The sequence below is a fragment of the Hyaena hyaena genome, unplaced genomic scaffold (genome assembly GCF_003009895.1).
Source record: "Hyaena hyaena isolate Hyena2069 unplaced genomic scaffold, ASM300989v1 scaffold_54, whole genome shotgun sequence".
In the NCBI taxonomy this organism is placed as follows: Eukaryota; Metazoa; Chordata; class Mammalia; order Carnivora; family Hyaenidae; genus Hyaena; species Hyaena hyaena.
In genome coordinates this window covers 839323-852041 of record NW_024080685.1, presented here as the reverse complement: position 1 = coordinate 852041, position 12719 = coordinate 839323, and the positions used below count along the sequence as shown (strand labels likewise).

Below are 12719 nucleotides of genomic sequence, written 5' to 3'. Positions count from 1 at the left end.
AAATGTAGCCTTGTATGACTGCCTTGGTTTTGTGGCTCTAGCACTACTACCTATCTCATGTCTGAGGAAACTCCAATATGTATATCTTTGAGAGCTTTGGGTTTGAATGTTTGTGATAGATTTTGTTACAGGAATTTAGTTAATGCCAAAAACTGCAATTCCCAAAATTCTTTTCCCTCTATAGTACAAACTTAGAGTTGACCAAAAGAGGAACTGCATGAGAAGTTTGGAAGGCAAAAGTGAAACAGAAGTCATTACCCTTAGGCATTGCAGTCAGACATTGTGACAAAAAAAACACAGAGTATTAGCAGCTCCCAGCTCGTCCTCCTCTGTATTTGACTCATCTTCCCAGCTGCTTGTTTTGCTGGTCAACTGTGACTCCTTGTCCGCTACCAGGTGCTTGACTGTGGACCCATGGAAGCAGTAGCTACATGAAGGCAATAACTTCCCAGAAGCTGCCATTTCCATAGACCTTACCTTCACTTTGGTGTCTGGAAAAACTTGGCTTCTTGATTTTCCCTGCAAGTTTCAACTTGTCCACCAGATAGGTATTGTACTGCTGTGATGAAAGTACTGAATGGTGATGATCTTTCTGGGTTTCTAACTCCTTTCTTCCAGATTTTCATTTCCACAGCTCCTTTCAAATTTAATAAATTGGCTTTATTATCCTAAAAGAATCTGGAATAATATCTTTTCTAGCCAAGTTAGAGAAATTGGAAAAGATATTAGGGTCTACAAATGATAATTATATTTCAAGAGTGGAATAGCTTCTTCACTTCTATCTCAGCCATACCCTGCCTTCCATCTCCTCCTCTCATCATAAAGAGAGCCCTCCATCATCTCCATGAATGAATCCCTGCCATTAGGGTCCCTCAGACTCAGATGTACTCTGCCTGTGCACATATTTCTAGAGAAAGCTAACAATGGCAATCATTAATTACACAATATATGAGACTGGTTATGTTTCTTATAAATATTGTCTCTAACGCCTAAATACACTTACTTGAGAGGTCTTAAAACTCTCCTGTGGCTTGATGTCCTTAACAAGAATAGCACAAATAACAAGATAACTAGGCATATATCAGGTGCAGTATGTCATATTCTTCTTAGAAAAACTAACTCTATATCATGTATATAGCAAGTTCATATATGGCAAGAGGAATCTATAAATTTATTGATACACAAGTTTTTTCATGCCTGAGAGTCTTTGTTCGAAGACTGGCATGGTCCTACAACCATAGTTAGAAGTGAAAAACTTCATCAGTGGGTGAGAAAAGGAAAACACTTGAACAAAGCAGCATCTGAAGGAGCTCCAGAATTACTGGAAATGGGCCTGAAGAATCAGGGTGTTGCCTGCACTAACATGAAGCTCAGACAATGTAACCTGGCTCAATTCATTCAAGATCCTGAACATGACCCATGAGGATGTCTGATAATCCTTTTTCTGACAAAACTTTCTGATATAAACCACTATTTATATGGTTTGCATCTAGAAGCAAAGAAGGCTCAGGATGCTGTGAGAAGAACTACACCTTAATCCCTCAGACTTCATTAAAAAGGGTTTGACCTAGCCCTTTCCTTTCATACAGTTTTAGTACAATTCTTAGTGCTTCCACCACAATGGGACACAAAGTATTTTTTACATTTGATCATATCCTGCTTCAGAGCCTGCTGCCTTGCCGATTAAAAAGGTGTTTCCCCTCGGGGCACCTGAGTGGCTCAGTCAATTAAGTGTCCGACTGTTGATTTTGGCTCAGGTCATGAAATTCATAGGTTTGAACTCAGCATCTGGCTCTGCGCTGATGCTTGGGATTCTTTCTCTTCTTCTTTCTTCCCCTTCCGCCTCTCAAAAGTAAACAAATAAACTTTAAAAGAAAAGATGTTTCATTTTATAAACTACTTAACAATGTACAGTGAGACCATATACAGTGAATAGTCTTGTATTTCTAGAACTTCCCTCAAATTCTTCAGTGTCTCAGTCCATCCCTTCCTACTCACTATCCACATAGATGGATGTTAAAAAGAGTGACCAACCAGACACAGAAAGAAAACTTCCAAGGCTACATATCAAATAAGCAATATGACTATGTCATCCATCTTACAACAGAGAAATTGGCTTTTAACAATTTTTATATATCCCTTCTTCAATAAATATGGATTTCATGTTCAATGTTTTCTTCTATACCTAGCATCACCGTAACCTTTGTCTCAGTCAATCCCTGGAAGAAATCCATACAACCCAAAGTAGTCATGGCCATATCCTGATGCAAGTCCTCTGTGGTTTTCATATCCACTATTACTTAGGCTGTGTAGCATGTGCGTGTTCAGTTTCTGCAACCAGCATTGTCCTGACCTTTCAACAATCCATCGATTGCCGATTTCTATGTTATGACCACCTAAGTCAAATCCTCCAGCTACTCCCCGTCATCTGTCCCCCTCAAAGAATTTCACCAGACCTTTCCACCCAGGCATCCATTATATGGCAAATGGAATTTCTTCCATTCATTCTCTACTTTACCATCATCACCATAACACCTTCCATGCCTTCTTCAGATAAGTTCCTGCCCTTTAATTGAAATCTGGATACCCCTTCAAGATATCAGTTCCCCTAGGCCCCTCTCAAGTGCATGTTTTTGGCAGGTAAATGAGAGAGGTTTTTCCTTATTCTCCTAGTGAGTTAGGAGATAAGATCATATTCTAAAAGTGATCAGGGAAGGGAGGGCAATAATTGGAGGACAATGTCACCCTTCATCTTCAATTCATCAGGAAATCTTATTTGCTCTGATTTCAAAATATATCTTGAATCTAACCACTTCTAGCTACTTCCACTACTAACATATTAGTGTAAGCCAGCATCATGTCTTGCCTTAATTTATTAAATAAGCATTCTGACTGGTCTCCTTACATCTTTTGGCCTCTTCCTCCTAAGCAACTAGGATGACCTTTTCAAAACACGTATCACAGCACTTTCTTGCTTAATACAGTTCAGTGGCATCCCATTGTTCTTTGGGTAAAGACAGAAAGCCTTACAATGGCCCTCTGCGATTGGCCTTTACCTGTTTCCTAGACTCATATGGCAACATACTATTCATAGCTTTCAGACACAATGGCAGCAATTGCTATCTTTCAACTACTTGAAGCCACAATGATTCCTTTAATCAGAAGGAATTAGGATAGATATACTTTATCTCTTCTTTACTAGTTAGCTCCTATTTCCCTTTACCATCTCAGATCAACCATAATTTCTCAGGAAAGAACTATTATACTTTCTTATATTACCATGTACTTCCTTCCTATAACACCATAGTTTCACTTTTCCCTTATTATTTCCATTAATTATTTTAATTAATTATTATTTCCCATTAATTATTATCTTATTTATATTTGATTATGTTGATAGTTACATTATTATATCATATTTATTGATAATTTCCATTAAATAATTTTTGTATTCATGTATAATGTTTTTTCCCCACTTAGCTTATAAGCTGAATAACAGTAGGTACCATGAGTGTTTTTACTCACTGTTGCATTCCCAAGTTCTAACCCAGAGGCTAATACATATATGGTAGGTATTCAATAAGTATCTGTTAAAGAAATGAAAGCTTAAGTTGACATTCTTGAACACTAAGAAAGAATACAAAGAGCAGACTCTGTAGCTCTTCATAATAGATACATAACACCCATCACTACTTTCTAGATTTCTGACCATAAAGTAGGGGCCTTCTACTTCCACTTTTATTATTCTTGCATCCAAAATTCATTTTCACTAATCTGTATACAGTTGACACTAGAACTCCACTCTGAATCCAACGCTTTGCAACTTACCCAACTGCCAGAGACAAGGAGCCAAAATACACAGGAAGGAATGATCTGGACTTTGCCATTATTATAGCTAGCCTTGGCACTTCATCTGATGGAGACAGTAACTTAGTAAAGAAAAACACATATGAAGAACCACTGATGTGACTCTGTTATATAAGGCCCAGTGGTTTTGGTTGAGTCATTGTTGCATGACCTGAAATGGCAGTTATGTATCCTACAGAAACAGGGGTTAAGCCCCCATAGAATAATGAAAGTGAAGTCATTTGAAGTGGGCATGATCATTTGAACATAATTTTGAGAGCAAGCCAAGAATCAGAAAGAGGAAACCAAATACCAAAGTCTAGTTCAAAGGACAGAAGCAGAACTATAATCTGGGAATGGAGCCACAGTCAGAGGCTAGATGGACTATGGAATGAATGGGTGCAGATCAGGAACCAGGGAGTTGTGTACAAAATAATTATGGTGAACAAATCAGAATAGACAAATACCTGGGGCCATGGCCATAAACAACTGATTTAAGACACAGAGGTGGAACACAGCACCCTACCAAAGAGATTTGAGACCTTCTTGGGAAAACCCTAGGAAAATCTTCCCTTCCTTGAGAAGGAAATCCTGGGTGTTTATGCAGGAGGCAGAAGAAAAATCTCTCCAACTAGTTTCCTTTAATTCAGGTCCTTCACATGTTCAGTATCTGATCCACACTCAATAACAATTAAGCTTTAGTAACAGAGAAGCTTCTCTGGTAACTAATAGGGAGCTTCAGGTAATATAACACTTTTCACATCTGGAGTGCTAAGTCCTCCGGCTTTATTGCCATCTTGCTTCTTTCTCCCATGTATTCTTGTGTTGACATGAGTTATGACCTCTGATTTGTCTTCTAGCTTTTGGGCTAACATGTATTTCTTGCATTTGATAACACATTCAGTTTTATCAACTTTTTTCTTGGGCAATGCTTTATACTTATTTTTGTCTTATTTTTCTTCCATCTGTTTCAGATAATTAGCTAATTTACTTGATATTTACTGCCTCTGGAGTCCCTTCTTTAGCTTAAATTTGAGTGGCTGATGTCTCCACCTAATCTGCTCTAAACTTTCCCACTCTTAAAGTAGCAAGGATAAGACTTATAGAATATACAACTTAATATGCATTTAATTATTATCTTATAATTATTTGGCCAATTCCTTGTTGTTTCCTGAATATAAGCTTATTTTACTAAGTAAATCCTGACTTTCTTTAGGAATGAGATTGATTTTATACTGACTCTTTGATGCTGAAAATCCTGAGTACTTAATCAACATATTGAGTTTGAAATAATAATAAATTGTAGGTGAAGTACAATAGGTATGGCAATGTTTAACCTCATTCAAAGAAGCCTTCCTGAGAAGTTAAGTGCTACCAGATCCCATTGAACACTTCTAAAATCAAATTTAATAAAATACTATAATTTCAAAATTATGCATCTGTTTTTAAAGAATGTATACTTTATCAAATCTTGGAAATTTACAGCTGTAAACACACTCAGAAATTATATAACATAATTCCCTGATATATTAGAGAGTGCCTCCTTAATGTAGATCTCTAAGCCTATGAAGACAATCATTAAAACATAACTTATTGAGAGAAGCCAAAGACAGTTTTCCTGGAAAAAAAATGGCATTCAAGACAAACCAATTTATAGGTATGAGTGAGCCAGGTTAAGGGAGCACACAAAGCATGGGGTAAAGGCCAGGGGAGAAGAGGTAAAGTGTCCGTTGAGTTTGAGCAACTGAAACAAAGAGTAAGAGGAGAGTAAGGGCACAAGATAACGAAGAAGCAGCCAGAATTTGAAAACCTTGTTGAGGTTTATGGACTTTATCCTAAGAACAGTGAGAAGCCATTGACTGGTTTTATGAGTAGCAAAATATGAAAAGATTTGCACTTTTTAAAAAAGTCACTGTGGGGACACCTGGGTGGCTCACTTGGTTAAGCTTCCAACTTTGGCTCTGGTCATGATCTCACGGTCCTTGGGTTGGAGCTCTTGTGTTGGGCTCTCTGCCATGAGCTGGGAGCCTGGGGCCTGTTTTGAATTCTGTGTCTCCTCTCTCACTGCCCCTCCCCTGCTCACACTCTGTCTGCCTCCCTCAAAAATAAATAAACATTAAAAAAAAATTAAAAAGTCACTGTGAACTTTTACTTCTAGTCCAGATGAATAACCAGGTTTAGATTTACCCTTCTGCTTGAAATAACTAGAAAAAATAGATAACGTGTAAGACAATGGTTTTGAAGATATTGGCTATCAATCAATAGAGGACATTTGTCCCCTGTCAAATAAGAACAAATAAGGTAAGCTATACCATCCCTAGCTTGCTGCCTAGAGAAAGTTTGCAGGCTGCATTGCAAGAAGATTAAGCCTGGGTTGAGGAAAAGGAGCTGGGAGTCTGAGGAAGCCAAGCAAGCTAGAAGTGGCAGGAATAGTATAGGAAAGAAGAGAAAGCAGGGAGAAGGAATTCTAGGGATCTGCAGAGAGTGCCTCCTGAATATTCAGTTAAGTATTCATTAGCACATGAATGTGGAGAAACTATCTGAAGCTCCAGGAAGAACCACCCAAAAGGATTAGAGGAAGCAGTATTCATAGCTCACGCATAGACTAAGATATTGCAAGTTCCCAAGAGCCAAAGTGGAAAGCTTTATATTTTAAAATACATCAGATAGGATACTGAGAAGATTCTTGCCTCAGTGATTGGTAAGATTTCATCATAGACTAAATGTTGTCTGGTCCTATCTAACAGAGTTTAGCAGCACAATTTTCTGAGACCTAGTAACAAGAAGCAAATCTTAAAAACTGCTAGAGGAAAAAGACATGATACAAAGGGGACCAAAGATAAAGATGAGAGTAAATTTCTTATCAGAAGTAATTCAAGCTAGAAGATAGTGGTACAACATCCTAAAAGTATTGAAAGAAAAAAAAATCAAACTAGAATTCTTTACCCTGTGAAAATATTTTTCAAAAACAAAAATGAAATAATGACTTTTTCAGACATAAAAGAAAGTTGAAAGAATTAAGCACCGGCACTATAAGGCATTATAAGGAATGGTAAAGAAAGTCCTTCAAGAAAAAGGAAAACAATGCCAAATGGAACGTAAATCCACAAAAAGGCATGAAGAGCACCACAAACGGTAACCACATGGGTAAATATAAAGACTTTTTCTTGGAGAGTGATGTTAGCAAGATGATGGAGTAGAAGATACCAGTCTTTATCTCCCTACATAAAGCAACAATTAAATAGTAATCCAGGAATGAAAATAGCCCTAGGATACTATGGAAAAAGCCTAAGTGTCCATCAACTGACAATGGATCAAGAAGATGTGGTTTATTTATACAACGGAATACTACATGGCAATGAGAAAGAATGAAATCCGGCCATGTGTAGCAACATGAATGGACCTTGAGGGTGTTATGCTGAGGGAAATAAGTCAGGCAGAGAAGGACAGATACCATATGTTTGCACATATAGGTGGATTATGAGGAACTTAATGGAGGACCATGGGGGAGGAGAAGGGGAAAAATAGTTGGGGAGAGGGAGGGAGGCAAACCATGAGAGACTCTTGAATGCTGAGAACAAACTGAGGGCTAATGGGGGTGAGGGAGAGTGGAAGGGGGGTGATGGACATGGAGGAGGGCACTTGTTGGGATGAGCATGGGTGTTATATGGAAACCAACTTGACAATAAACTATTTAAGGGGGAAAAAAAAGAAAATAGCCATAGGAGACTTCAGAGTCAAATTAAAAACCTATAGCAACGTAGTGGACAAAAAAAAAAAAAAAGAAAGAAAATGGAGTAACTGTACAAGAGGATCACTAGAGAGACTGGCACAGCTGAGACATCTGGAGGTGGCTAGGAACAGAGAAGAAGGATGGGGGCTATCAGTATCAACCTGACAGTGACAGGTGCCACTGTGATCCCTAATGGCCAGCTCTGTGGAGAACCCTGGGAGACTTTGCTACTGATTATCTCAATACCCTTGCAACAACTGCGGACTCTGCAGCTTTTATAGCAGAGGATCAGCAGACTCCAACATCCTGGTCCACATAGAATACTCAAATCTTTTCCACTGGAGTGACCAACAGCCATGGCAGCCAGGGAACCCCAGAAAGAGAGATGCTGCTATACCTCCCTCCCACAAAGAAACTGTTGCCATCCTCTCTCCAACCTCATACTTGCCCTGTACCCAACATAGAAGCAACCAAATGTATAAAGCAAACATTAATAGATATGAAGTGAGAAATAGACTACAATACAAAATAGTAGTGGACTCAATCCCCCATTTTCAACAATGAAAGGACCATCTTGACAGAAAATCAACAAAGAGACATTAGACTTGAGCTACACTTTAGAACTAATAGGCCTAATAGACATACAGAACTTTGTGTCCAATCACAGCAGAATACACATTTTCTCAAGCACACATGGAACATTCTCCAGGTCTCAATTGTTAAGTCACAAAACAAGTCTTAACACACTTAAGAAGACTGAAATCATAACAAGCTTCTTTTTGTCCACAATGCTATGAAGCAAGAAATCAGTAACAGGAGAAAACTGGAAAATTAACAAACATGGAAAGTAAACAATACACTCCTGAAGAACCAATGGCTCAAAAATGAAATCAAAAGAGAAATTTAAAAGATCTTAAAACAAGGGAAAATGGAAATACAGCATAGCAAAACTTTTGGTATGCAGCTAAAACACTTGTAAGAGGGAAGTTTATAGTGACAAATGTCTACATTAAGACAAAAAAGAAAGATCACTAAGTAATAACCTTACTCAAGGAACTTGAAAAATAAGCCCAAAGTTAGCCAAAAGAAGGAAATAACAAAGATCAGAGCAGAAATAAATAAAATACAGAGCAATAAAACAATACAAAATATCAACAGAAAAATAAGAGCTGGTTTTTGAAAAGATAAACAAAATTGACAATCCTCTAACTAGACTAAGATAGAGAGAAGACTCAAATAAGTAAAATCATATATGAAAGAAAAGACACTATAACTGATAATCCAGAAATACTAAGGATCACAAGAAACTATTATTAGTAATTATATATCATTTATATTTAATAATTACATAGCCACAAATTGGGTAACCTAGAAGAAAGGGATAAATTCCTAGAAATAAACAACCTATGAAGGCTGATTCATGAAGAAATAGAAAATCTTAACAGACAAATTACTAGTAAGGAGATTGAATAAATAATTAAAAATTACCCAGCAAAGAAAAGCCAGGGACCAGATGGTTTCACCAGGGATTTCTACCAAACTTGAAGATGAGGTAACACTCACAAACTCATGTTAACAAGGTCAACATTACTCTGATACCAGAGCCAGATAACAACACTACAAGAAAACTGAAGGTCAATATCCCTGATGAATTTAGATACAAAAATTCTCAACAAAATGATAGCAAATGAATTCAACAAAATATTAAAAGATCATACACCATGATCAAGTGAGATTAGGTATAGAATGAACATTCCTGAACATAATAAAGGTCATATATAACAAGCCCACAACTAACACCATACCTATCGGTGAAAAGCTGAAATTCATTCCTCTAAGATCAGGCACCCATAAATAAACCCTCATATATATGGTCAAATAATCTTCTATAGAGTCACCAAGAATACACAATTGGCAAAGAATAGTCTCTTCAATAAACGGAGATGGGAAAACCAGATATCTACATTCAAAGAATAAAATTGAACTCTTGCATCATTCAAACTAAACTAAACTAAACTAAACTAAACTAAACTAAAAACCTCAGTGATTTTTTGGGTGATTCTATCAGTTAAGCATCCGACTCTTGATTTCCCTGAGGTCAGGATATCACAGTTCATGGGTTCAAGCTCCACATCAGGCTCAATGCTGACAGCACAGAATCACTGCTTGAGATTCTCTCTCTCCCCCTCTCTCTGTTCCTCCCTCACTTGCATGCACATTCTCTCTCTCTCTCTCTCTCAATAAAGAAATAAACTTTAAAAAACTCAAAAAGTGTTAAAGACTTCAATGTAAGGTTAGAAACTGTAAAATTTAAAAAAAGTTTTTTTAAAATGTTTTATTTATTTCTAGGAGAGAGAGAGAGACAGTGTGAGCAGGGGAGGGTCAGAGAGAGAGGGAGTCACAGACTCTGAAACAGGCTCCAGGCTCTGAGCTGGCAGTCAGCACAGAGCCCGACGCGGGGCTCAAACCCACGAACTGTGAGATCATGACCCAAGCGAAAGTCGGACGCTTAACCGACTAAGCCACCCAGGCGCCCCTAGAAACTGTAAAATTTTAAAATAAAAGTGAGAGAAACTCCTTGACATTGGTGTTGGCTGTTTTTTTTTTTTTAATTTGACACCAAATTAAGGGGAACAGAAACAAAAATAAACAAATACGATTATATCAAACTAAAAAGTTTCTTCACACAAAGAAAATCAATAAAATAAAAAGGCAACCTATGGATTGGGGGGAAATATTTGCATCCCATATATCTGATATGAGGTTAATATCTAGAATATAGGGGCCCCTGGGTGGCTCAGTCGGTTAAGGTTCTGACTTTAGCTCAGGTCATGGTCTCATGGTTCATGGGTTCAAGCTCTGCATCAGGCTCTGTGCTGAACATTTGCTCAGAGCCTGGAGTCTGCTTCAGATTCTGTTTCTCCTTCTCTCTCTGCCCCTCCTCCTCTTGCACCCTGTCTCACTCTGTCTCTTAAAAATAAATAAATGTATAAAAAATAAAATATATAAGGAACTCACACAACTTGATAGCAAAAAACCCAAATAACCCAATCAAAAAATGGGCAAAGGATCTGAACATTTTTTAAAAAGGAAATATATAAATGGTCAGCATGTATATGTGAAAGTACTCATTGCCACTAGCCATTGGGGAAATGGAAATCAAAATCACAATGATCATCTCATACTTGACTACTACTATCAAAAAGTAGAAAGATGTATAATTTTAGAGTGGATGTGGCAAAAAAAAAAAAATCCTTGTATACTGTTGGTCAGAACGCAAACTGATACAGCCATTTTCAAAACAGTATGGAGATTCCATAAAAATAGAACTACTATATGATCTAGATATCCCATTTCTGGTTATATATTGAAATAAAATCACTATCTTGGAGATATTTGCACTTCCATATTCATTGCAACATGAATCACCACAACCAAGATATGAAAATAGCCTAAACGACTAACACATACACACACACACACACACACACACCCACACACACACACTGCATACACAATGGAATATTATTTAGCCTTAAAAAAAGAAGGAAACCCTGCATTGCAACACGGATGAACCTGGAGGACATTATGCTAAATGAAATAAGCCAAACACAGAAAGACAAATACTGTATGATCTCACTTATATAAGGAATCCAAAAAAAAAGTGTGAATTCATAATAACAGAGAGTAGAATAGTGGTTACTAGAGGCTGGGGGTTGAGGGAAAATGGAGATGTTTGTCAGAGGGTACAAACTTTCAGTTATAAGATGAGTACATTCTGGAGACCTAATGTTTAGCATGGTGACTAGAGTTAATAATAATGTTATTACATACTTGAAATTGGCTAATAGAGTAGTTCTTAAGTGTTCTCACCACACACAAAAAGATAATTATGTGAAGTATTGAATATGTTAATTAGAGCTTGATTGTGGTAATCATTTTACAATGTAAACATTATCAAAACATATTGTGTCTTTTCCTTCCTGGTTGCTTGAAGCTCTGCTACCATTGTGAACAACACAGCAACCATTCCAACCAGAAAGTCTGTGACCACAATTTGTTGCTTCAGTGGAAACAAATGGTCATTGATGTTCTTCACCATGGAAAGGCAACTGTCAAGTGCCTAAGACAGAAATTTGGGAGAAACTAGCCAAAATGTACAAGACCACACAGATCTTATCTTTGGATTTGGATTCGGAGCCCATTTTGGTGGTGGCAAGACTACTGGCTTTTGCATGATTTAGGATTCCATGGATTATATAAAGAAAAATGAACTTTAACGTTGACTTGGAAGACATGGCCTTATGAGAAGGAAAAAGACCTCAAGAAAACAGCAAAAGGAATGCAAGAACAGAATGAGGAAAGTCAGGGAGACTGCAAAAGCCAATGTTGGTGCTGGGAAAAAGTGAGCTACAGACTGGAAAGTAGGAGTGAAGATTCTGCAGTAGCCTTACCTGTGGTGACTGCAGATTTTTCATGAGAGGATTCATAGACTTAGAACTATGAAAAATTCATTGTACACCTTAAACATATTAAATTTTTGTCAATCCTGTCTCAATAAAGCTAGAAAAAAGAAAATAAAAGATTTTTTCTTATTTAAATATCTTCAAAATATAACTGACTCCTTAAAGAAACAAACAAAAAATAATGTATTGTGGAATTTGTAAAATACATAGAAGTAAAATATAAGGCAACAATTGTAAGAAGGCCAGGAAGGGAAAACAGAATTATACTGTTGCAAGGTTTTTACACTACACATTAAAAAATACAATATCATTTGAAAGTTGAATGTGATAAGTTAAAGGCATGTAATATAAACTTTAAATAAACAACTGAAACTCTATATATCTTTATTGTGAATAATAAGGAGTTCTAGCTAATTAGCTAATGAAGTTAATAAAATGGAGTAAAAATTGTACAATTGCTCTAAAAGAAAGCAGAAAAAGAAGAAAATGGGAACAAAGAACAGATGGGACAAATAGAAAAAATAGCAAGACAATATCAATCCAAAGATGTCAATAATCACATTATATATAAATGGCCTAAACACTCTCATTTAAAAATAAGAGATTGTCGAGGCACCTGGGTGGCACAATCAGTTAAACATCTGACTTCAGCTAAGGGCATGATTTCACAGTTT

At 37.0% G+C, this 12719-nt stretch overlaps 1 pseudogene; it reads left to right on the top strand.

Annotated features, from left to right (window-relative positions):
- Nucleotides 1-6895: 6895 nt before the first annotated feature.
- Nucleotides 6896-11988, top strand: LOC120231083 (annotated as a pseudogene).
- Nucleotides 11989-12719: the final 731 nt, after the last annotated feature.